We start from the raw sequence: 27,246 nt of genomic DNA, 5'->3' as shown, positions 1-27,246 counted from the left end.
ACAACAATAAAAGGCATTTCACGTATACACTCTAGCAGACACCAGAGCAATAAAGCACCTTCCAAATGTAAATTCTGGCCCTTAACTTTAACCTTAAAACAATGGGCCTGAAACCTTCATCCAGACTCACTGGAGCTGACTTGTAAAACATCAGAGAGATTCATAAGATATTTTCAACTTCAAAGACACATTTGAAATGCTTGGCTTGGTTTTCCTTACAGCAGATGGGAATGTTGCAACAGTCTTGAAGTTCACATTTTACAGTGTTTTCTTTCATTTAAAAACAGAAGCCTGTATTTTACATTTATTTATACAATTGATAGAATTATGTATCAAATTATATTTGACTAAGCTGGCAGCCTTCACCCATCTTCCTCCAATCTTCACAGGCAGTTCAGTGAAAAAACAGTTTGAAATTTATGGGAAGTTAATAGGAAGTAACCTTCCTAGCAGTCTTAATACTTTAATGCAGTTAATAGAACCATGCTCAATTTGTTTTATGTATCTATTTATTTTTATAAATATGCAGTGCACTTTTTCTTAAGGATAAAAGTTGATGTTTTCTGAAAACATGTACACTTTTTATCTCTGTGATGGGAAGAGAAAAAAGAAAAGAGCAACAATTGGTGTAAGCATTCACTTTAGCATGGGTAACCTTAATTTTAGGTTAGATAATGCCTGTTGGTACAGCCATCAATCTGGGAAATTGTTCCCTTCTGTAGGGTTAAACTTCACGTTTTAAAGATGCACATAGTTATGTGCATCTGTTCAACTTAATAGGGGATGGGACTGTTTTTTATTTAGTGTTTTTTTTTTTAGGGCTTTCATTAAAACAAAGTCTCGGAAATATGACATGGGTTGAAATGGAGATGAGAAGAAACAACTATATGAAAGACCAGCCTGTTATGCATTAGTATATGCATGTAGCATAAAATATGGAAATACACATTTAAAAGAAACATATGCCAGCATACCTTTGTAAAGAATTATATGCCATTTGTATATCAAACAGATTTGTACAGGTGCTTGTGTTGAAAATGTGTTTATAAAGCTGCTTGTGTTTTAAAAATGTACCAACAGTGGTTCCCACTAGACAGAAAAGAAATGCAATACAATCTGACATACAGGTGTAACAGGATACTGGAAGAGAAGAGGTTAATCTCAGTTCAGCAAATTTTGAAAAATAGTTTGAAATTAAATTACCTGGTTTAGGCCATAAAGATTGCATCTTACAGTTCTGATTGCAGCCAGAGACAAAATGTCTGTGAAATCTAGGACTATGAATCCTACTATATTGTCCTTAGGGGTGAACTAATTGCTATCCTGGAAGGGTGGATGTTTTTCAAATGGTTGTATAGCTTCCAGATACTATAACACATCTTAGCAAAGTTTGGTGTGTGTGTGTATGGTAACACATATGTGCAAAATTCTGGCTTGGGTTCTAGTAAAGGATGTAGTATGGGAACTAGAAGTCAGGTAACCAGATGTATGTGATGTCCTTCTGTAATTCAGCATTGAAATGAAATTTTAATACCAGATAAGACAGACGTCTCAGCACAGTCTATTTGTGAAAACTGACAAGAAAGACCACTCACCCACTTCATCTTGCCTTGCTCTAGTAAATGAACTAGGGGACGGGACAGTAACTCTTTAGATCAGTCAGAAAAATATAGTGAGATTAGTTTTTTTTTCTGTATCTGTGTTAATCTTTCCATTGATGTTATTTTTAATATTTCCTGTGATTGCAACTCTGTTTGTTGTAAATAGATATTTAGTATTTTCATATTCTTTTATTAAATATATTTAAATTTTTCATTGTGACTGGTCTTTTAGACAATATTTTAACCTTGGAGAGTACTTGTATTTGGTGACACTGTGGCTGCTCCTGAAAGCCTTGCTGTTTGGTTAACTTTACCATTGTTGTTAGTATTAATTTCACTCAGTATAATTGGGTACCCTGGCAAGAGCCTTACGATAGCTTGCTTTTGGAGAGTTCTGGTAGCAGTATCTACCTTATAGTCTGGGAAGGCGAGGTATAGCTGGTAAATCTGTGTCAGCATTTTCTGTGTGTGTGTGTGTGTGTGTGTGTGTGTGTGTGTGTGTGTGTGTGTGTGTGTGTGTGTGTGTGTGTCAGCATTTTCTGTGTGTGTGTGTGTGTGTGTGTGTGTGTGTGTGTGTGTGTGTGTGTGTGTGTGTGTGTGTGTGTGTGTGTGTGTGTGTATCAAATCTCAGAGGGTGTATGTCAGCTACTTGGAGCAGGGACACAGAGCACTGGTTTCATAGAGAGGGTGGTGGAGGACTTGGCTTGGAACACTCTGCTGAGGACCCAACTTTATAGCTGTAGTCAGTGGGGAGTCTTATTTGGGGCCTGTTGAGAGAAAGGGAAACCCAGCCCAAGGACAGGAGTGTGTTCCTTCTGTGCTCTTAAGGGAAATTGTGGTTTGTGCAGAGAGCTGCATCTGAAAATACTGTATGTATCTATTTTTGTTTCAAGTAAACATCCCTCACCAGTGTCAGTGGGGAGGATTGAGGCTCCTTGATTACTGGCCAGAGCAGGAGCATCACTTTGTAATAACTGGGTTAGCCTAGATGGAAATTGCATTTCACAAGAACATGTGCATTTAATTGTAAGCTTAAACACTCATCCAATAACTATTTCTGATCATGCACCAGTAAAAACTAAGATTAAAATGCAGGCTAATGAATTAAGCACAACACTGGCACTTTCCCACCTACTTGTTAAAAGGAGTAATTTGGAATGGGTAGTGGAAATTAAGAGTTACTAGGGAAGACAGAAATATCTTCAGAAGTTCTAGCTAGTGGCTGGGATAAAATGAAAAAGAAGTTTAAAAATAGGGTCAAATTAAAAGAGAAAAAGATGGTTTAGAAGTAATATAAACTGACAAAGGTTAAAGTATTGCAGAATGAGGGAAATCTCACAGAACAAGAGGAGAACCAAATGCAGAGTGCTAAAGAGAAAATGAAGTATCTGTATAATATGAGTTTAGAAAGATTGCAGTTAAGCAGTTACTTTTTGATAACTCCAGAGCACAGACTTTTAGCACAAAAACTGAGACAACAGAACTTTGAAAGGGTTGTTGCCTATAGCAAGAAAAATAACCAGAGATCCTCTAGGTTTTGGAGATATTTTGGAAATGTTATGAAAATTTGTATTAAGCATAAAAATGTGGAAATCCAAGAGAGTACAAATGGAAATAAGACCTAATTATGCCAAGGTTAGAGGTAGATGAGGCTCAACAACTAACAGTTAAGATGATATTAGGTGATGTGATAAAAACAGCAATGTATAATCAATCTTCAGAAAAGTGTCCAGGGACAGATGGTATTCCTGTGGATGCTGGGAAATTAGGAAGTAAGAAAGTGATTAAAGATCTGGAAGATTTTCTTTTTCAGTATTTTAAAAGGAGGGGGGAAGCACCAGTGTCTTGGAGGAAAGTTGTGGTGGCTGTTACATAAACCTGGCAAAGACCCTTCAGACCAAGCTTCATATAGACCCATTTCAATTTTAAAACAAGATTCTAAGAGCTTGTGTATACTGGCTAAAAGAATGTTAAAGGTGTTGCCAAAAATTGATAGATGTGGATCAGTGTGGTTTTGCGAAGGGGATGCAAACATTTGACAACAATTAATGGAAAAATGATGATCTAAAGGGAAGTAGAATGTAACAAAATACCTCTGTTGTTGGTGGATCTTGATGCAGATAAAAGATCTGACACAGTAAGTTGGGATTTTGAGTAGGGCATTTGAAGCAGTTGCATTTCCTAATACTTCATTTATCCTTCTAATTAAGCTCATTATTGTATCAGAGACAAGAATCAGAGTGGGAGGGTTCATCCCAGATAAGTTGTGTCTGAAGAGAGGGACCAGGCAGGGGTGTCCTCTCCCTCTTTATTTGCTTTATATTTAGAACCATAAGGGACTTGGAAATAACATTGGTATTGTAATCAAAACGTTGGGTTTACAGAAAATATAATTTTGTACCTGATAAATCCTGAAAAATGACATCTCGGTGTTGTGCAACATTGAGACAGTTTCAAGACTTTTTAGGATACAAAATTAATGAAGATAAAACTAAGGCTATAGCCATAAATGATGTACCCACACATGAATTTGTTCAGCAATACCCATATTTATGGGGACATAAGATGAAGTATTTAAGAGTATGGATTAAAAAGGCTTGTGTTATGGCAACTATGGATATGTGGGAAGAGTCCAAACAAAAGATTATATAAAAATTGACAACTTTTATTTGTGGATATGGATAGTAAGATGCAAGTAGTGAAAATGTTTAGTCACTTTAGTCTTGTATACAGGTCAGGCATAGTTTTTATCAACCTGAGGAGAAATTGTGGACTAATAAAGAATTTAAATAATTATCTGGGAGGGGAAAGGGGGCAAGTGTTAAATGGGATAAGTTGATCCTTCCAATATAGCAAGGGGGTTAGGTGTACTTGATGTGAAGGGCTATATTAGGGCTGCACATTTAAGGCTTGTACATACAACACAAGCAGAAGGTTATAATTCAAAGTGGAACGAGATGATGATGAAGCAAGGTGGAAGTTCAAGAATTGGAGAGAGGGTACGATTTTGGATGCAGATCCTTAAGGAGAATAATAAGCAAACCGAATATTGTATTCATAAAGTAGCAGAAATATTCTAAGAACAAAGCCAATATAAGAATGGAGAAATTTGATTTTGCCAGTAGAGATGACTGTAAATACGGGTACAGAAAAATAGGAAAGAGAGCCTGAAATTTACTGGAGAAACCTGCCAAAGGAATCCAAGATGTTGGGGGCAAATAACTCAAGCAGGACAGGTAATATAGTGGGATGAGGCCAAGAAGACATGGATTTGCAGACTAGAGACTGCCTTCCCTACCAGGGCTTGATCTCAGAGTACAGGCAAAGAGAAATGGATAGGAGCATTTTAAGTGAAAGACCTGCTCTGGTAGAGCTTTTAGTTTGAATCTAGAACAGAAGCAGCTGTTAAAAATGGTTAATATTAGTAGGGCATATAACATGTTGCATGATAACCATAAGAATCAATCGGAGGAGGTTAGAAAAATTTCAGAAGACTGGAAAAGCAATGTACAAGAAAATAATGGGAAATTATATGTGTGGCTCCCAAGTATGCAACCAAGTCTCGAAGGTTTAGGATCTTTGAAATATGATTGGGGTATAAAAATACATATGCAAACACTTCCAAGCAAAAAGGTAACTGGGGACATAATGATTTGACAGACTTCAAAAATTCCACACAGAGTACCTTTATCAGAAATACTGGGTGTGCAAATGGATGCAAGTAAGGAAATGATTCTTTTGAGCTGGGATACAGGTTCTGAGTTTCCTGTACATAGTAAGGGCTTACTAAGTTTGATTCTGTTGGCTGCCAAAAAAGCAATTACTAGAAAATGGAAGTCAACATCTACACCAACTGTATTCAAGATATTGAAGATTATAAAAGAGACAAAAGAACTTGGAAGCAGGATCTTTAGAAAAGGGAAGGAGCAAGTTGCATGGAAGTAAATGGAAATTGTGGAAACAATACATGCATAATAACGTTGGGGAGAGATAGGAGTGAGATTTTAAAGGAAGGCAGGAATTCAGCATTTTTTTATAATATTGGACAGGTAAAAGTAAAGAAAATATATGTGATATATATTGTATTTAAATGGACAATGTTAAAATGGTTTATGTTTTGTTAATGTATTTTGCTTATGTCTTAAGTGATGATTTAATGGTGTAAAAAAAGCCTCCAACACTTCCTGTATCAATTATCTATAGCAAACCCAAAAGCATTCAAACTGAAACACTCAACCCCCCCCCCACACACACACACACAATTACCCTATGGAGCCTTAACTGCAAAGCTCATAAGGCAAGCCAAAACATTACCCAATATTCTAGTCATAGGCTATTCCATTATAAGACATGCAGATACCCCACTCACAAGGCTGAACAAGAAGAAAACCATGGTTAGTTGTCTACTGTGGGCCAGGATCTGTCAAGTAACACCATCATAGTTCACGTGGGTGTAAATAACCTGAACAGCATTCTACCTTCAACAAGGATGATTCCATTATATGATAGAAGGTGGAGTTTAATAACTGGCTTAATTTCTGGTGTTATTCAAAGGGGGGTACAATATTTGTTAGCATGGGAGATTATGGTCAACAGACCATGTTGCTCTGCTAAGGATGGTCTGCACCTGTCACTATTAGGCTTTCAAACATTGGCTAAAACATTGTCTTCCCTGTGCTGGCAGTATTAATGTGCCAACCCTTCACTGGACCAGTAATCAAGGAGCCTCAATCCTCACCACTGGCACCTATGGGGGGATGTTCACTGGGAGGATAACTGGTACACACACAGTATTTCCAGATGCAGCTCAGTGCATCAAGTGCAGTTTCCCTTAAAAACACACACAGACCACAGTCAGTCTGGGACTGGTTTCTCCCTCTTCCTCCAGATCACCAATAAGACTCCACACTGGCACAGCTATAGAGTTGAGATCTCAGCTGATTGACCAAGCCAAGACCTCCAGCACCCTCTGTCCAACCAGTGCTGTGTGTGCCTGCCCAAGTAGCTGAGACACACACACACACACACACACACACACACACACACACACACACACACACACACACACACACACACACACACACACACACACACACCTAGAAAATGCTAACATAGGTTTACTAGCTATTCTCCCTTCTGCCCAGTGACATCAGAGTTCAAAACCACAGCAAATAGTTTAAATAACATTGCAGTACAGGCTCACACAAAGAAAAACCTCTAAACTAAGCTTTACTATATTCCTGACCTAAAAGAGTTATAAACATACTTCATTGGAGCAAGGCAGATGTTGTGGCGAATGGTTTTTATCAGATCCAAGAATTAATACAGAGTGCTCTGTTTCACTAAGAGACTTCTCAGATTAATATCTAAAATATTACTGCTGAGATAGCTTGCAGAATGACATCATTCCTGGTCATCTGACTTCTAGTTCCAGGCCAAAACCCCATTGCTAAAAGCTGGCAGCATTTAGCATATACCTGTAAAAATATACAGACTATGGCTTTTCCTCAGATCTTTGGAATATGCTGAAAGTCCTACAACAATTGTATTCCTTTGTGCTTCAAAAGCAACAATTAGTGCACTCCAAGGGCAATACAGAAAGCTTCCTAGCACAGACTCTGCACCTCTAGCTGCATTGAAAACTTGAGAGGTAGCCTCTTTATTGAGTCCTATAAAGTAATTTAATTTCAGATATTTTTCTAAAGTTTACTAGACTGAGGTTATCCTCCTGTATCTCACTGTCCACTGTTAAAATATATACATTTAAACCATTATAATTCTGCAAACTTTCCAGCTTGGCAAAATCAACCCAAGGGAATCTAAAGGTGTTACTGCTCAACACTAGGAGCCTAAAAAAGAATGTCCTCTCTCTCCAAGCTCTCCTCACCTTTGAGCATGCAGTTACCAAGAAATATTTTAGAGCTGGGAAGGACTCCCTAGCAGTGCAGGGATAGAATACCTTCCACACATTTAGACCAGCTACTGCAAAAGTAGGGGATAAAGGTTGAGCTGACTCAATCTACATAAAAAACAAACCAAATTCAAGGTTAATCAAACAAGATGATGTGCTTGAGATTCTTTGTCCCCAAATTACCACAGGGAGAGTCCCGTGTTGCATCCTTGCAAAGTATAGATCACTCTCTATGACCTGTGAAACCCATAGATCATATGTAGACCTAATGGTGACACAATTCCACCCAGTACTATATTCATACCCTCTATAAGCTGGAAAGCCAACATGACCCCAGACTTGCAGGTCCAGACATTCCTGGACTTTGTAAACACAAACATCCTGGACAAGTTGGGCCATCTGCCCAGTAGGGGTCCAAAGTACTGGATTTGGTACTCAATATGTGAGAACACTGTACTCTCCCAGTGTAGTTTCCTCTCTGGTAAGGTCAGACCATAAAGCTTTCTCCTTCAAAATAAAAATCATTGTTGAGGCCCCCGCAAATCCAATAACAGTTATGTAGTTTGCCTTAAAGTAGCTCCTATTATGCAATTACCTGTCAAATTTTCAAGCCCCTCCAAATCTGGAGAAAGTCGCTGACTATGCATAATTTTAAACAGAGGCCTTGTACAATCATGTTAATAGATGCATAGAGACAGTTGTGCCTACTAGAAACAAGCCCCACACACATCCAAGAACAAATCCCCCATGGGGAATCTAAACATAAACACATTGTCCAACAAAAGGAAAAAGGAAGTCCTAGCTAAAATTAAGAAATGTAATGCCAAGCAGGATAAAAGCTTTATCAGGGTAAACAAATAACTAAGAGGGCAAATTTAAATCTACCAAAGCCAGTTTTGAGGTGAAAATAGCCTTCCTGGCCAAGGACAACCAAAATACTTTCTTTAGCTATGCTGAAATCTTAGTCGGTAGACAACAGTGTGCAGAACTGCTTGTTAATGGAGCCACTTCAACAGAGCCAGAATATACAGCAAATCTGTTGGCTAACAAATTCAGCTCCAATTTCACCCCGCCCCAACTATTACTGGGGAGCAGGTTCAAAATTCACTCTCCAAGGCTAAGTAGACTGCATCAATGGTTCCAGTAACATCCCAGGATGCCTTCTAAATAGCCTGAAGCATGATCTATCTGGACCTCTGGAGTCGCTATTTAACCATAAACTCCAGACAAGCTTTGTGCCATGTAAATGGGAGGACTGTAGCAATTCCTCTGTACAAAGATAATTATACCTGCCCACAGTGAACATAGGACAAGCTACACACACAAGCCACCATGATGGAATCTCAGTAAAAACAGGTTGTATAACACAAGAAAGAAAACCATGTCCAACAAAGCTTGCCAAGCAAAATAAAAACTCCCTGTTCTATCTGAGCAGGCAACTCTGGGGACTAATGAAGTCCAAGAAATCCAAATTTGAGATAAAAATAACCTCCCAAGCTAAGGACAGCCATAAGGTTTTCTTCAGTTATCCGCAATCTTAAAGCAGCACCCAACAATGTACTGAACTAATGGTGAATGGAACCACATATATAGAGCCAGAAGATGTAGCAAATTTGCTGGCCAATAAATTTAAAAACAGTTTTAACCACCCCCATCACTCCCAGTCACCCCACAGATAATACCCTCCACTATTTATCCATCACAATGGAGCAGGTCTTCAATATGTTCTCTAAGGTCAGTAACACTGCTTTGATGGAGCCTGATATCCCAGAATACCTCTTTTTATAAATTCCTCCAGATCGTTTGGGTTTTTAATACCATGACAGGAATGGACCCCATGTCTAAGTCAAAGTATGATTAAAGTTCATGAAATTGTTATCGTTTCAATCTTTGATGTAAGCCAGAAGTGCTTTTTGCAGCACCCGCAATGTGCCCAGTAATGACACCTTCTGCAATTCATATGGAGTTACATAAATCAATAACCTATATAAATATGACTGTAGATTCTTTTTTATAAGACTCATGGCTCCTGCTATTGTTGGAACTGTCTGGGTATCTTTCTTCCACATTGGTCTCATTTTTGCCTGCAAATCTTGATACTTTGATGTTGTGCGTCTCTGTACGCAAGACACTGTAGTCACTAGGTAGAGCAATGTTCAATGATCAATGCTACTTTTGTCTTCTTTTCATGGACCACTAGATCTGGTTTTCTTGCATATATCTTTTGAACTATTGGTAATGGGTGATCCCATTTGATCTAGACTTCTTCATTTTCTATGATGCTTTGTGGCTCATGTTTCCAGTGTTTTTCAGCTACTTCAGTATTATTGTTTGCACAATCCCCAGTGCAACAGTCTTGCCACATTATTATGCTTTTCAGTATACAGTCCTTCTGCCATTAGTATGTCACAACCTAACAATGTGTGCAACTGTTTCTAATTCTGTTTTACAAAATCTACATTTGTCTGTTTCTCCCACAAGTTCAATGGACTTTGCAAACCAATGTGTACGTAGGCCACTATCTTGGGGGCCACTGATATTAACCTTTCATCTTTGGTTTGAATTTGCCTCTTTTTAACCCTTCCTGCATTGTCAGATCAACATGAGGTTCTGCTAGGAGTTTTCCATACTTGCAACTATATTTATGTATTTTTCACATTTCTTGCCTTTTCATCTGATCCTTCACCTTATATTCTTTCTTTTGTTTATTGGCACATTCAGTTGCTTCCTGATTTTTATCTACTACTAGTTTGATTTCCATTCCCACTTGATGCCAATATGCTTCTGTTAGACTAAGCAGGGAGGTCATTTTAGATTTGTTCTCCTCATGTTTCAAAACGTTCACTATGTTTGGGTCTTGAGAGGTCATCAGATTAGATCTGCAGTTGTGGGACTGCATATATTACATGTAATCAATTTCAAGGAGGCCCATATCTCTTTCAGAACGGGGGATATATAATCTTGGTGTGCACTGATTTTTATAAATGTTTGAAGAGCATGAAACATCCTTTTTGTTTTCCTGTGTAATCTAGCCAACAATTTTTGGGGCCAGTCGGTCACTCCAAAACTGTAAGTTAGGACAGGAAGAGCAAATTGGTTTATAGTCTGAACTTTGTTCCTAGATGTCAATGTTGTTTTCAGGATTAGTTTAAGTCCTCTAAAATATTCCTTAATGAGTTTTATTTGCATATGTCCATATTTTATTGTGGATTCTTCATCAATTCCCAAATTATTTATAAACTCCTCCTTGCTCAATAAAGCAACTGGAATTGAGACCTTTAGAAAAAGGTTGGAGCAAACTACATAGGAAAATGGGAATTATGGGAATAATACATACAGGGGAGGAACAAGGTTTAAAAGAAGGCAAGACTTAAATGAGCTATGTAATGTTTTACTGAAAATGATTGGGTGGATTATACATGTGTAATGTTTGCAACTGGGAGTAGATTATACATGTGTAATGTTTGCAACTGGGAGTGTTAGTATGGTTTGTGATATAAAATGCTTGTAACTAGGATTGTGTCAGTGTGGTTTGATTTTATTTATATAAATGTATGCTTGCTTATGTTGTAATGGTTTAATAAAGATGTTTAAAAAGGTCAGGAATGGAATAATTTATGTAATTTTTCTTAGTTTATATGACATACAGCAATATACTTGAAGCATAATGTTAATTTTAACTTAATACAGTTTGATTACTTCTATATAAGTGTAAATGTGCCTATGCCACAGTGAGAATTCAATAAAGGTATTTAAAAAAACATTCATAAGGAGATATATCTATGGGTGATGTGGAGTACTACAATCAGGCTGTAGGTGGGAATGACTAGGTCAGTAGGATGAGTAGTGATAGATGGTTAAGGCAAGGCAAAAATAAGACTATGATACAAAAGTGTGAAGTAGGTTCAGAGAAGGAGCTGGATACAATGATTTTTTTTTCTGAAGGTGGCATTCTAGAGGAATAATTCTTATGAAATGAAGATAAAGAAAAGCTTTATAAAGGTAGCATGATGACTTTTTCAAGGTTAATCATTATTTCTTAACATCATGTTTGTTTGTGTCTTTTGGCTTTTCCCGGTTAGGGGTCACCACAGCGGAACTCCGGTCCGCTAATGATTGGCAGTAGAGTTTTACGTGCTGGCTTGCCGGGCCCAACGCACAACCTTCCACGAAGGAACGCCCGTAATAAACAGAATTCTAGAGCTTGTGACCTGTGACTGTAAATCTTTTCGCCATAGCTGAAGTTGTTCTGAAATGGATAATTATCCTAAGAATTTCTAGCAGATCTCTTTTTCTGTAGTCCTGACAGTCAAATATAATGAACTGTGGTCATGATGATTGTGTAAGTGGTACGTGTTCTGTTAGGAGTTTTTTGTCAGGGCAGCAGAGTTTGAATAATTATAATGAATCATTAATAAGCATAGCCCTAAAGGAGAAGGGTGACTAGCTATCTCTTCTTCTTAATGTAACATAAAACCAAAATAATTTGGAAAGCTCTTTTAAAGAACTTGCAGTTTGTTGGTATTGGATGCTGAGGATGGGACACAGTAGTGGAAGAGTACAGATATTGGGATGAAGGACATTTTGACAACGGTGGCCCATTTCTGACACCTTTAGAAATCTGGGCGTCATTGTACAGGTATCTAGTTGCTTATTAACCTTGTTTGTACTGTTACAGTTTTAACCAAAAGCTGCTAAACAACTCCAAAGAACAAAGTAAAAATGAAAAAAGCAGTAAACCAAATACCAGGAAGGAACCAGAGTTTTGTGGTTCGGTTCTTTCCTGGTCTTTGGTTTGCTGCTTTTTCATTTTTACTGTTATAGTTTTATTATATTTCTTCTGTTAGCTGCTGTTTATTAGTACACTCCTCACATTCAGTGTGGCCTGAGAAGGTTTGCACAATTAGTCTGCTTACACAGTTTTACTTCTCAAATAGAGCATAACTGTTTCCAACTGCCATGTTTAGGATCATGTATCTACTCAAGTATTTATAGTTGGAAAAAATTATTACTGCTGTTATATAATAACGGTTTACTATCAAAATTGCAAAAGACAAAACAATTTCAGTTTGTAATTTTCAAATAAACCATCAAACGGAATCATGAACCCATTACAATGTCAAATCAGCTGATCGAAGCAGGAGATTTGACATTGTCTTCGAAAACATCACATGATCTCCATTAGGAGCTCATGTAAATGAAACTCCTATATGACATATCACGTTTGTGCAGGGGGGCAAGCCCCCTGTGCCCCCCACACCCCCTACTTACAATATATTCCAACTCCAATATCGCACCAGAGTGGGGATACGGATGAATTTCCAAACCTCACTGTACTGTGATCTCTGTACAGTTTGTCGAACATTTAAAGCTGAATGCACTATTGCATTTGCGTAAGTGTGGTCGATGTTGCAATACCTTCAACATTTTGCGAATGACAATCTGACGTTCAGAATAATAACTGCTGTCCGATTGTTATTATAAGTTTACTATAATTTTTGAGTGACAATCTATACAAACATACAAACAGTATTTATAGAGAAATACAGATTTAATATTTACTCAAACCTTTTAATTTTCTTTTTATTAAAAACCTTTACTGACTTATCACTTGAAATATAGGCCAACTTACATTTATATAAAAGTAATCAAACCAAACCATATTAACAACTTCACATTTACAAACATTATACATAACGTGTTGTTATATATCATATAATCAAGGGAAGATTACATAAATTGTTTAATTCCTGCATCCTCTTACACCTCATTTCTCCTCCAAAACATTTTTTGCATGTATTGTTCCCACAATTTCCATTTTTTCCTATGCAATTTACTTCTACCCTTTCCTAAAGATCCCACTTCATATTCTTTATCTGTTACAATATTCACTGTTTCAAGTATAGTTAGTTTAGATATTGATTTCCATTTTCTAGTAATTGTTACTTTTTTTTTTTTTTTTTTTTGCAACCACCAGAAATTAAACTTAACAGAGCCTGTATCCCAGCTTAAAAAATCATCTCATTAGTTGAACTTTTTCCCCTAAGGTTCTGTGTTCAAAATCCCATTCTTTCCTTATTCCTGAATTATCCCCCACGTTATCATCATCCCTTTCCACTTTGAATTATAGCTTTCTGCTTGTGATATGCATGTTAGAGCCTTAATTGTATAGTTTTAAAATATCCGTTCAAATCATGTAAACCACCTTGTTCTACTGGGAGGATCATCTTGCATCATTTGACTCTTGCCCTTTTCCCCTCCCCAATAAAATCCTTCTTTATTTGTGAACATTATCCAAATACTTTTTTTTCCCCCTTTAGCTATCTGTAGTTGCTCCTCTCATCTTATTCTGTGACATTTCCCTTATTCTACAATATTCTAACCTTTATCAACACCTCTAAATAATTACTATTGCTTATTTCCTTTATCACATTTTTTTTATTTATTTATTTACTTCTGCCCTGTTTTCCTGCTTATAAATTCCATTTTCATGTTATCCTACTCATTTGCTAACTCTTCTGAATACATTTTTATCTTCCCTAATAATTTGCAAATGAAGGTAAATGAAACTGTAATAACGTGGGTCCACAACTTTACAAAACAGGGCTTCTATCTTCACCATCTCCTGTCATTAGTGGATTATCTCAGGGCTCTGTCTTGAGACCACTCCTTTGTGCCATCTTCTGACATGTCAAAAGTGAATCCAGTGTCTGGCACACTAAATATACAGATGACTACAAACTTGGCAGCAACCTTGGTGACAGCCATCCAGTGATGACTAGCTGCATCTGACTTGTATAGCATCTCCAGCAACAGCTGACACCATCCACAGAGTTTACTAGACAAGTGGGGAATGCAGGTATAGTACGATGCCTTTCTCCTATATCTCACACTTGCCTACTATTCCATCTGCTGCATTTCTTTGAGCTGTAGAAGACAACCGGATTACCTGGATTTCCACAAGACCTAAGGTGCACACTTCACAATGTAAGCAGACCCCCCCCCCCATTTAGAACAGTGGTGTAGTTAGTAACATCACCTCCCCTCAGACAAATTCACAAGAATGGTACTATACAAATTACCTTACCTTCAGTGTTTGAAACATGCATCCTTCTGGCATGTACCCCCCCCAGCTTTAAATGTTACTGATAGGCAACAATCAAAACTGACGAAATAGTGAAAAGCATCTGAGCCCTGGTAGATGATGACATTTAATCTAATAACATTACAGTTGCTACCATCTGCAAAGCATTATGAATTGCCCACAAGATTATGTTAAAGAATTTGAGTGCGATACCAAAGAAACGTACTCCTCCTATGTATGCAGTTCTTATCAAATCAGTGAAGAAATACTGTACCCTGCTCTATAACCTTCTGCCTTCTTGTTGAAGACCTACACCCGATATTAAAGAATCGATAACTAAAACCCTTTGCTTATAATGGCCACATCTGAACACATCAGTAGACTCTTTCATCTCCCATAATATGAAATATGGCAAATTCTTCTCAAAGACTTCCATATGTATGGAATAAACTCACCCTCACAAAACTATATGATTACATTGGGGAATCCACAAGTTTTAACATGGAATCGGTGGTATCAAGCTTCCCCATGATGAATAGATCATGTGAACAATTTCAAGGCCTATCAACCTACTACTGCTGTCTCACACACAACTCATTTGCACTGTAAAGAGAAGGTCAATGGAATTAAAATGCATTGGCGGAAAAGAAAATCTATGTAACGATAAACTATTTGATTATGGTCACTGGGCCCGCTCGGGTGCATTTTTGCTTTGTGTGTGTCTGTGTATGGTGCACGGACATGTACACGTAAGAAGACGAGCCTTTAAATGTTGCCTGGGTTGGAGTGCCAATCCCTTAACCCCCTTGCAAAAAGTATATACAAATTGAAAAATAAATAGTAAATATGAATACTAAAACAGACTACCCATTATTATTGAATGATTTTACACATGTTGAAAGCCCCATTGTAAACTGACACCCTGACACTTTTGTACAAATTTCTTATTATTCAAGAATTCTGGACAAAGCCAACCATGGGGGGGGGGGAAGGCCCATAAATTACGGACGCATTTTAAATATTACTCTTAATTAACTTAATAGACCAACATATTTTGTGTGAGTTTAATACGCACTCTCTAAACAGTAAAAAAAAATCTTAAATTTGGCATTAGTGACTGGCTGTATTCCTCCGTTATTTGCCAGAAAATACAATATTAAGCAACACACACAACATTCTGCAAACATATTTACAATCAAAAGACATTAATACATTCACAGATTGCAGCTTCCGTAACAGCAGCTAATTAGGTGTTTTCATTTAGTCCATATATGTACGAACTTTACCTTTTGAAAAAAAAAATTACCCACGCCCCACAGCTCTCAACCTTCCATCTCCTAAATAAGTTAACAGGTGTTTACTAGGCTAACAACCACAAGATGCCTTTTAAGCCTAGCCATGCATCCCAAATCTCTGACAAGTTCCGTTACCCTTGATAAGTGTAAGCAGGGGCTTGGGAGATGAAACATTTGCAAACTAGAGCCTAGGAGACGAACCCTTTACAGGTTGCCTGTGTCCAATAGAGACATGGGTGCCAAACCAAGGATGAATTTCCTGTTCCCCTTGCACTTGAATAGAGTTGAGGAGGAACTCTGCTTCACATTGATGGGGAGCCTGTTCCAGAGACTGGGTAATCTCTGGAATACATACCTCTCTCTCCAGCAGTTCCTATTTATATCACAGGCAAGGTTTAAGACTTTAGAATGGATAATGATAATTCTAGTGCTGTTTGTTTTGCGGATATGCAGGAGATCCATCAGAGTGGGGTCTGACAATACCCTATATGTAGGCATAGCTCTCCCCTCAAAAGCCTGGAGGAGACTGAATACAGGAATAGAGCCTTGAGACGGTCTGCATAGGACATTTTACTTAAGTCCTGTATTCCTTTAGTGAGGAACCTCTGTAGACATTCCACTTGTTGGATATGCCTAGTTAGGTACATAAAAAATGGGCATTGTACTCCGTGATAAGTCTGAATGCTGAATACAGTGGAACATTGACTTCCTGGGACTTGGATGCCATACTTTTGTGTACAAGTTGAGCAACATAGAAGGATTTCCTTACTACTGTAGACACGTGAAGGTCAAAGGCTAGATTACAATATGTATGTGTCCCCAAGTCCCTGACTATTGGGTCAACCCTAAAGAGCATGTTGCCAATATGATAGTTAACAAGAGTGGATGACTTACCAAAGGATATTATGCATTTCTTGCTTTTAGATTTAGTTCATGGCTCTGACCCCAGTTGTTTGTTTGTGTCAGCCCCTCCTGGAGAACGTTTACGTCGGTGTGGGATTCAGTGACCGCTCTTAATTTGCAATCATTATGCAAATTTAGTCTGCCACTGACATTGGCCTTGGCTTCAGAGAAGTAAATGCCAAAAAAGGAGTGGTCCAAGGACTGACCCCTGAGGGACTCCACTTGCAACTGGCCTCGTTGTAGAGATGGACTTGCCATTTCTAACTTCCTGGGTCCTGTCTGTGAGCCAGTTGGCTGTCCACTGGGTGACGTGCGAGTTTGTACCTAACCTCTTGAGTTTGTCAACAGTGCTGGAGTGGGGTATTGTCAAATGCCGTGGCCAGGTCAAGGTAGGCATTGTGAACCATTTTGCCCTCATCCATTGCTTTGGCAACCTTGTCAAAGAAGTCCACCAGATTGAGTAGGCATGATCTGCCCTTGACAAAACCAAACAGGGTTGGGTCCAGTGTCTGGAGATTTACTATATTATAATAATAATAATAATAATAATAATAATAATATTCATTATGATATATATATTGATCATTTTCGTGATAATTCTTTCCATGGCTTTGCATATAAGACTAGTGGACTTGGGGATCTGTAGTTTCCATGGTCTGTAGATGACCCGCCTTTGTGCAGAGGGATGATGGTTGCTGCTCTCCATTCATGCAGCACAAAGCCGGTTTGGAGGCTATAGTTAAATAGCAATTCCAGAGGCCCTGATAGGTCATGTTTCATGCTATTTAGAAGGCATCCTGGAATATTGTCTGGACCCATTGATACAGTGTTCTTAGTCTTAGAGGGAGCATTAAGGACCTGTTCCTTGGTGATAGTGGGGGGGAGGGGGGTTATATTTGATGATATTTCCTGAGGGAAGGTTGAGAGGGGTAAAGTTGGAGCTGAATTTATCAGCCAGTAGGTTTGGTATATCTTCTGGCTCAGTAAAGGTGGCTCCATTTTACAATGCACTCTGCACACAACTGTGTAATGCCTTTGAGGTTGTGGACATAGCTTGGAATGCCTTCTGGTTGCCCATGACCTGGGAGGCCAAATTCCCATCAAATTTGGCTTTGGTAGACTTTTTATTTGTCCTCTGAGATGTTTGCTTAGTTTTAAGAGAGTGATTTTATCCTGCTTGGGAGCTGCACCTCCTAATGTTTGCTATGCTTTTCTTCCTTCTGTTATACATCCTATTGATTTTGTGATTCCACCAGGGTGGCTTGTTTTTTGAGTTATTTTTGTATTTCTTCCTGGTGGGTACAGCTGCTTCTATGCAGCTATTAACATGCTTGTACAGGGTTTCTGTGAACAGTTCTGCATAGGCAGCAGTGTTCTCTGGGTTTATGGGGGCTTGAAATGTTGCCAGGTTATCACTTAATAGCAGGCGGTTAGCCTTAGAGTAGTTTCAGAATATTTCAGGTTTAGCTGGGTGTCTAGGTTTTATTTTTTACTTCAAAGGAGACCATTTTGTGGTCTGACTTTACCAGGGAAGACATTACAGTAGGGTGTACAGTACAGCACTCTCTCATATTAGTGAGGACCAGATCCAGTATGGGTGCAACCTTAGTTGGTGTATTGACTATCTGGTTCAGGGAGTTTGTGTTTACAAAATCCAGGAATCTCTGTGCCTGTACATTTGCTGTTGTATAGGCTTCCCAGTTAATAGTGGAGTAATTAAAGTCTTCCATGACCCATAAGGAAAACTGCCTCTCCTAATGTGGAAGTGGAACAAATAGGCAAAATGTGGAACACCTAACAGCTTATTACTAACTTCAACTCGGAAAATTACACAGGATGGTTAAATGTGCAACTTAATTTATCATAAGAACTTTTATTAGAAGTATAAATATGATTCAGTACTATTTACCATAGACATCAGTTAACAATTCGTAACAGCGAATTCTACGTAGAACTTTAAAGAACATAAACTTTTTAAGACACAAAATGAAAAAACGTTCCTCGTAATGAGGTGCACCTAAGCGTTATGCCACGCCCTGTCAACCAAGTGTGTGCCCTCGATTGGCGGGAATACACATATAAGCGGCAAGGAAGGACTTTTAGCGAAGCCAGATATTTGGACGTATAACTGAGTTGGAACCTTTGAGAAGTTTCATTAGTGAGTACACTTGTGTATAATTTAATTAATTAATACAGATTTAATGGCTTTTAGGGTTGATGTGTGCGATGATTGTTGGTGCTTGTCTACGTTTTATTTCATATTGTATTACTGGTAGTTTTCGAGCTTTTAGTATTTCTTTTGTTACATTTTGGTTTTTGGCAATAAATTGTGCTGCGCTTTTCATATTTGTACTTTTTTTGTCCTTTGCTTAGTCTTATTCTTTATAGTTTCATGGATAGGCAAGAATGCGATATGGGAGTCCATTGAGGAGCCTTGTCCTCTAAGTTATTTGGAGTCGCAACAAAGTTGGCAAATGGAACCTGGCAACAGCTATCACCCTTCCAACAGCTTCAAGTAGAAAAGGTATAGGTTGGCTAAATGTTGCATTCTGGTCTTAATGTGAAGCAACATTTAGCGTGATTATTAGTTTAAAAAAATGATTGTGGGTCATATCCTTTCACTGTGAAACAACTAGGAACATTTTTCATAGTGAGAACGCTTGAGTGGTGGTGTGGGTTGTAGGAAACGCCCAGTAAGGGGTGATTCAGCCATATTCCTGCTTGACCATGTTGTACGGTGTTGGGCCCTGCTTGTACCTCAAGTTTGTCCTTTTTTTTGTTTACTGAAATGTTAGCTTGTTCCCTCTTAGCCCCCTCCCCCCTAAAGCTGGTGATTTTTGGAGATACTTGGGGAATTGTACTTGGTAATGACAGCAATTTTATATAAACTTTTCATTTCAGGAAACTGTATCAATTTACATGTTCTTCTCTCTCTAGTTTGTAAGCTAAGTTTGTAGTACTAATATTTTAAGCGTCCCTGCCCTGATTTATTTGGATTTGTACGTGATTGATTGAACTCCCGCTTGTTTGCGAAGTAGACAACTGTAGGCATACCTCTCAAGTGTGCTTCATTACGAGGAACGTAGTTTGGGGTCTTAAAGTTCACGTTCCTCAAAGTTCCACATTGAAAGACTGTGGCACATATTTAGCGTTATGAATTTTTTTTAAGTGAAATCCATTATAAATGGAAATTAATCATATTAATTAAAATATCTTTAAGTAAAACCAGCATATTTTAACGATCCTATATCCTTCCCAGTTGAAGTTGTTAGTAAGCCATTGGTATGTGTTCACATTTTGCCCATTTGTTGCACGTTATGAGGGCTAGTGTTCCTCACCTCGCTTTGAGTCAAAAGATTCGTGATCCTTACCGACCGTTTCATTTTGAAAGGGACTACCGTCTACCACGCATTCAGTGTTAGAAATTGAACATTTTAGCTTTGTATTAGAACATTAGCCCACCGCCATTTTCGCGCAGGAATGGGTGTGGTTTGCATGATTGACATGGCAATCCTGTGTGATGTGGGTGAGTGACAAATCATGCAGATTATCAAGTGGCTTGGCTAATATTCGTCATACGATCGTACTTTGGCACATACCACTCAACCTGTTCGAGCAAGAAATCTGGACAAAACCACCAATAATGGGGGTACCTCATTACGAGGAACGTACCTCATTTGGGGTCTTAAAGTTCGTGTTCCTCAAAGTTCCTCATTGAAAGAGTCTGTCACACATCCAGTGTTAGGATTTTTTAAGTGAAATCTATGGTAAATAGAAATTAATCCTTTAATGAATTAATATAAGTAAAACCAGCATATTTTAACCATCCTATGACCTTCCAAGCTGAAGTTGTTAGTAAGTCATTAGTATGTGTTCCACATTTTGGCCATTTGTTCCACATTATGAAGGCGAGTGTACCTCATTTTGGAGATGGAAGGATGAGAGCTATGGGACGAAGCCTCCAAAATATGGACACTTTTTAAATATTGCTCTTGCAAACTTAGAAAATTGATAGAATAACAGGTTTTGCATCAGCATGGATTTTCTGAAGGGTAAGAATTCTGAAATCAAATGTCTGTACGCTTGAGAGGTATGCTTTGGCATGCTTGAAATAGGGCCATTGCAAGGGAGTTTTTCAGTATGGAGTTAAACTCAGTATGTACTATGTTTGTAGAGGAATTGCTTTAGCAGTGGGGCGAGCCCCTCTGCACCCCCCATGTTTCTTTACATTTGTTTTGTAGGGATTGTTTTTTTTGGGAGGGGAGTCCCACCTACAACCTCCAAGTTTCTTTAATATACTGTTCAGCAGTAATTGCTTTATGGGGGGGGGTGCTTGCCACATTACAGAAGCAACATGAAAGTGCAGTTTTAGATGTCACAGCTGCTTAGGTTCGTGCGTCGTGCGAGTTGCATTCAGGTTGTAGTCAGAAGCGTGAGGCATTTAGTGTTTGCAGTGTATAGTATTGCGTAATATCGGTGTACAGTGAATAGCAACTGAATCATTGCTAAAGTGTAGTTTTTATAATATATTGCATTCCTTTTCTTTTTTTTTGTTCTGTAGATAACAGCTAATGTGCGTACATTTCAATAGTCTATACTTTGGATTTATGTACCGCGCACTTACAGCAGTGGCCATATTCAACTATTTAGAAAGTCTTGCATATTCAACTATTTAGAAAATATTGAATATTCATTTTAATGGTGAAGGTCTTCACATGTTTATTCAGAGTAATAGTAGCAAAAACAGTCATGCAGGGTGGTGGGCAGAGTTTGGGCGGGCCTTGCTATTGCGCATCTGGTGGGGTAGTGTTCTAATACAAAACCAACATGTTTAGTTGACATTCATATTAATTTGTATGTTCATAGACAACTATCAGGCTAGCTGCCCTGGTGGGCTGTTTTAAGCCTAGTTAATTTTCCTTTCAAAGCTGAGAATCAAGTACTGTACCTTGTGACTGAGAAACACTTAACCATTATGCCAACCCCCACCACCATTCATCAAATTAACTTTTTATAAGCAAGCAATAATTCCCTGATAAGGTATGTGTTGTGCAAATGAGGCCTGATGCTGGAGACTGAAAATGTTTACACTAAAAGGGTATTATTTACATGGTAGCACACACCCTGGAGGGCATTACTGCACTTAGCTAACTTTTTGTATGTTGTTTTTAATTTTTATATATATATATATATATATATATATATATATATATATATATATATATATATGTATATAAAATATGTGTGTGTGTATATATACTGTGGATATAAAAAGTGTACACACCCCTGTTTAAATGCCAGGTTTTTGTGGTATAAAAAATGAGACCACAATAAATCATCATTTCAAAACGTTTCCCACCTTTAAAGTGACCTGCAGCCTGTACAGTTCAATTAAAAAAAACAAACAAATCTGTCGGGGGGGGGGGGGGAGTACACCCTTAAACTAATACTTCGTTGAAACATCTTTTTATTTGATTTAATTACAGCATTTAGTCTTTTTAGGTAGGAGTCTTATCAGCATGGCACATCTTGACTTGGAAATATTTTCCCTCTCTTCCTTGCAAAAGTGTTACAAATCTGTCAGATTGCGAGGGCATCTCTTTTGCACAGCCCTCTTCAGGTCACCCCACAGATTTTCTATTGGATTTAGGTCTGGGCTCTGCTTTGGCCATTCCAAAACTTAAATTTTCTTCTAGTGAAGCCATTCTTTTGTTGATTTGGATGTATGCTTGAGGTCATTGTCGTGTTGAAAGGTGAAATTCCTCTTCATTTTCAGCTTTCTAGCAGACACCTGAACTTAAGTGACTGGTATTTGGAACTGTTCATAAGTCCCTCCACCTTGACTAGAGCCCCAGTTCCAGCTGAAGAAAAGCAACCCTAAAGCATGATACTGCCACCACCATGCTTCACCGTGGGGATGGTGTTCTTTTGGTGATGCAAAGTGCTTTTGCGCCAAATGTACTTTTTGGAATTGTGGCCAAAAAGTTAAAACTCTGTCATCAGACCATAACACATTTTCCCACATGCTTTTGGGAGACTATTATTTTGCAAATTTTAACTGGACCTGGATGTTTTTCTGTGTAAGAAAAGGCTTCTGTCTTGCAACCCTTACCCCGTAGTCCAGACATATGGAGAATACTGGAGATTGTCACATGTAGTACACAACCAGTACTTGCCAGAAATTCTTGCAGCTCCTTCGGTGTTGCTGTAGCGCCTCTTGGCAGCCTCCCTGACCAGTTTTTGCCTTGTCTTTTCATCAATTTTGGAGGGACGTCCAGTTCTTTCCAACGTCACTGTTGTCCCATATTTTCTCCACTTTTTGATGACTTTTCTTCACTGTGTTCCATTGTATATCCAACACTGTGGACATTTTTTTGTACCCTTCTGACTGAACCTTTCAACAGTGAGATCCCTTAGATGCTTTGTAAGCTCTCTGCAAACTGTGGCTTTTGCTGTAGCTGGCAACTGAGTAAATGTCAGGAAAATCCTACCAGGAATGTTGAACTTTATTTGGGGTTAATCAGAGTTTCTTTAATTGATGGCAGGTGTGTACCAAAGAGGACTGAATGTTGTAATTAAATCAAAAGGTCCTTCAAAGTATTAGTATAAGGGTGTGCACACTTGTGCAACCAGCTTATTGTATGTTTTTTTTTATACCCCCCCCCAACAGATTTTTGTTTTCAATTGAATTGTACAGGTTATATGTCACATTAAAGGTGGGAAAAGTTTTGAAATGATGATTTATTGTGGTCTCATTTTTTATATATATCACAAAAACCAGGCATTTTAACAGGGGTGTGTACACTTTTTATATCCAGTTTATGTATATCTATATGTATGTATATAATGCAATACAAAATCCTGAGACCAAAATCTTGAAAGTTCAAAATACTGAAAACTCAAAATACTGAATCTCATAATGCTGAAAACACACAGAATACCAGCACTACTTATATTCTAGCACAAGTACATACTGAAACACATTAGCCTTCAACTATAAGCAGGAGGGCAAGCACCCCCACTTCCCTGCTATTTAAATATATCAACTCTGAGATTGCACTTCACTAAGTGCGATCTTGGAGATGATATAGTTAAGTAGCAGGGAGTGTGGGGGAACTTGCCCCCTTATACTTGGAGGAGAGTAATATGGTTTGTCTTATTTGTTTCTGTATGTACTTGTGCTGGAATATCATAGAATCAAGACATCTGCAACAACTGGAAAGGCCGCAGAAATACCTCACTAAAAGAATCACAGGCCTAAAGCAGATGCCCTATGCTGACCGCCTTAAAAACTCCAGCTATACTCTGTCGCATATAGTCTACTCAGAGGCGATCTCTTCTTAACATACAAGGCCATGTCAAACCGAGAGCTGTTGGACATGCTACACTTAAAGAAATCCCAATCCCTCAGAGCCACACGCTCCAGGGAGCTAAACCTTGTCATCACAATAAACAAAACATGCTGGAGGGATAGGTTCCTGACACAGAGACTCCCCAGACTCTGGAATAGATTGCCCATACATGTCAGGCAGAGTGCCTCTTTGGCCCTCTTCAAAAGGAACCTTGACGATTGGATGGGAGAAATGACATGATCCCAGGGGTGAATTTCCGTCACCCTGCTAGACAGGGGTCCAGGGAAGTAAATAGTGTGGAAGAAATATCCAGGGAATTGTTATGGCTAGGCTTGTATAGTTAGGGCTGATACCTATGAATAGTAAGTGTTTGGTATCCTCTGTGTTTTCAGTATTATGAGATTCAGTAATTTAAGTTTTCAATATTTTGTACTTTCAAGATTTTGGTCTCGGGATTTTGTAGCGCTCCTATATATCTGTCTAATCTGTATACAAGTGTGTGTGTACAGAAATTTGTGTGTATGTAGATATATGTATGTATAGGATCATTGAAAGTTACTAGGCTATTGGCCCCGAAGCCCTTATAAGTCTAGCCAGAATTTGAGCCCATGCCAGCACCCAAAGCCCCTGTCAGCAGGGCACAGGTGGAATCATAGCCTAGTATGAACCTATGAACCTATCTGCCCTAGGGCATTTATAAGTCTAGCCAGAGTGTGTTTGGCTTCGTCACCCATATTAAATTAATTTTGCTATGACCTTTTTCGAGGTTAGTATACTGTGCCTCTAACAGTGACACAGAAGTGATACCCGGGGTAAACCTACGATCTCCCATCCACTCATAAAGATTCCTCTTGAAGAGAGTCAATGAGGGACTCTGCCTAACCTGGACTGGGATTTTATTCCAGAGTGAAGGGAGCCTCTGGGTTATGAATCTGTCCCTCCAGCATGTCCTATTTATTTCAGTGCTGAGGTTCAAGTCTCTCGAGCGTGTAGCTCGATGGGATTTGGATTTTCTGAGGTGCAGCATGTCCATTAATTCCGGGTTGGACATGGCTTTATACGTCAGGCACAGATCACCTCTGAGCAGGCGGTATGCCACTGAGTAGAGCTGGAGTTTCTTTAACCGGGCAGCATATGGCATCTGTTTGAGCCCTTTGATCCTCTTGGTGAGGTACTTTTGAGGTCTTTCCAGTTGCTGCAGGTGTCTGGTAAGGTACATCCCAAAAGGGGCATTGTACTCAATTATGGGCCTGATGAGGGATGAGTAAAGAGGCACGATGACCTCCCCTGATCTAGATGTGAATCCCTTCATGATTAGGTGGGCTATATAAAATGTTTTTCTAACCACTTTGGCCACGTGGTTGTTAAGAGAGATTGCTGTCAACTAGGGTCCCCAGGTCCCTAATTACTTTTTCTGTACTTAATGGATTACCACCTATGTGGTAGTTTGTAGGCACTTTGTTTTTGCCAAAAGGGATGACTATACACTTTTTGGCGTTTAGCTTGAGGCCATGGCTCTGGCACCAGTTGTCTGTTTCTATGAGGCCCTTTTGGAGGATGCTTGTGTCGGCTGGAGAGTTGATTATGGCGCCCAGTTTGCAGTCATCTGCGAACTTGGTCAGCCACAGTCCTTCTGTGTTGGCCTGTACCTCCAAGAAATATATACCGAACAAGAGAGGTCCCAGGACTGAGCCTTGTGGGACGCCACTTGTAACTGGTTTGGAGTCTGACATGGCTCCATCAATTCTAACCATGTGGGTTCTGTCCTTGAGCTAGTTTGCAACCCATCTAATGGCATAGGGGTTTATATTTAATAAGCTGGTGAGCTTATCTATAATGCCAGAGTGGGGTATTGTATCGAAGGCTTTTGCGAGGTCCAGGTAGGCTGTGTGGACCACCTTCCCCTTGTCAATGGCCTTGGTGACTTGTTTCAAAGAAATCGACCAGGTTTAAGAGGCAGGATCTGCCCTTAACAAAGCCGAACTGGGCAGGATCCAGTGTCTGTAGGTCCCCACTATCTTTATTTATGAGGTCTATGATGATCCTTTCCATAGCTTTGCAGACCAAGCTAGTCAGGCTTATGGGGCGATAGTTTCCAGGATCCGTTGAGGCACCACCTTTGTGGAGAGGGACCACGGTTGCTGTACGCCACTCTTTGGGTACATATCCTGTAGTAAGGCTGAGATTGAGCAGTAGTTTTATGTTTGGGTTTAGCTCTTCTTGGAGTTCATGTAGGACACAGCCCGGGACACAGTCTGGTCCCATTGATGCTGTGTTTTTTGCTTTGGAGAGGGCGGCTCTTACCTGAGCATCTGAGATGTCAGGGGGGCAGCACTCTGCTGGGATGGGTATTTGCCCTTTTGGTGGGGAGGGGCGGGAAGTTTGTGCTGAACTTGTCAGCTAGGATGTTGGTAATGTCTGTGGGTTTGATGTATTTTTTGTCATTTTGGACTAATTCTGAGCATATCTGGGAATTCCCACCCAGGTTCCCAACATAACTAAAGAAAGCCTTGTTATTATCCTTGGTGTCCTGTGCAGTTTTTCTCTCTAAGCTGGCCTTAGATGATTTTATGAGTGCCCGTAGTTTTTTGCTAATACTGATCAGAGATGCCTTCCCTTTTTGGGATTTTGCTCTATCATGTAGTAGCTTCCTCCTTCTAGTGTATAGTTTGTTTATGGCTGGGGTCCACCAGACAGGACGTCTGCCTTTGGTGGATTGGGTCTTGGTTTTATTTGGGATTGCATGATCCATGCATTCCTGTAGGTGTTCATAGAATGCGTTTATAAAGGATTCTGCGGTCTGGGCTGTATTTTCCACAGGCTCGGGGGCTTTGTAGGATTCCACCTCGGTTTTGAGGAGTGTGAAATTTGCTTTAGAGAAGTTTTTCACTGTGGTTTTCTGGGCAGGGGGTGGGGTCGGGATGTGACTATCCAGTGAGATTAGTTTATGGTCTGATCTTACCAGTGAGGGATACACTTCTGGTCTGGAGCATAGTCCCCATGTTGGTGATCAGGTCCAGTATGTTTTCCCCTCTTGTGGGAGTGGTAACAAGTTGTTCCATAGCATTTGAGTTTATAAATTCTATGAACCTTTGGGCTA

General features: G+C 39.1%; 1 protein-coding gene across 3 annotated transcripts in view; it reads left to right on the top strand.

Annotated features, from left to right (window-relative positions):
- GTSF1 (gametocyte specific factor 1) overlaps positions 1-27,246 on the top strand; it is a 1,343,308-nt gene that overhangs the window by 61,293 nt on the left and 1,254,769 nt on the right. The window contains exon 1 of one of the 3 annotated variants that reach the window (XM_044083971.1): positions 18,866-18,952. The exons of 1 other annotated variant lie outside the window; for it this stretch is intronic. The gene's annotated coding sequence lies outside the window, so the exon portion shown is untranslated. Of the gene's footprint in view, positions 1-18,865; positions 18,953-19,206; positions 19,319-27,246 lie in introns of those variants that run through there. One more of the 3 variants, XM_044083972.1, reaches the window with a different exon arrangement.

The sequence above is a fragment of the Protopterus annectens genome, chromosome 9.part0 (genome assembly GCF_019279795.1).
Source record: "Protopterus annectens isolate FY-2018-M chromosome 9.part0, PAN1.0, whole genome shotgun sequence".
In the NCBI taxonomy this organism is placed as follows: Eukaryota; Metazoa; Chordata; order Ceratodontiformes; family Protopteridae; genus Protopterus; species Protopterus annectens.
This window is presented reverse-complemented; position numbering and strand designations above follow the sequence as displayed.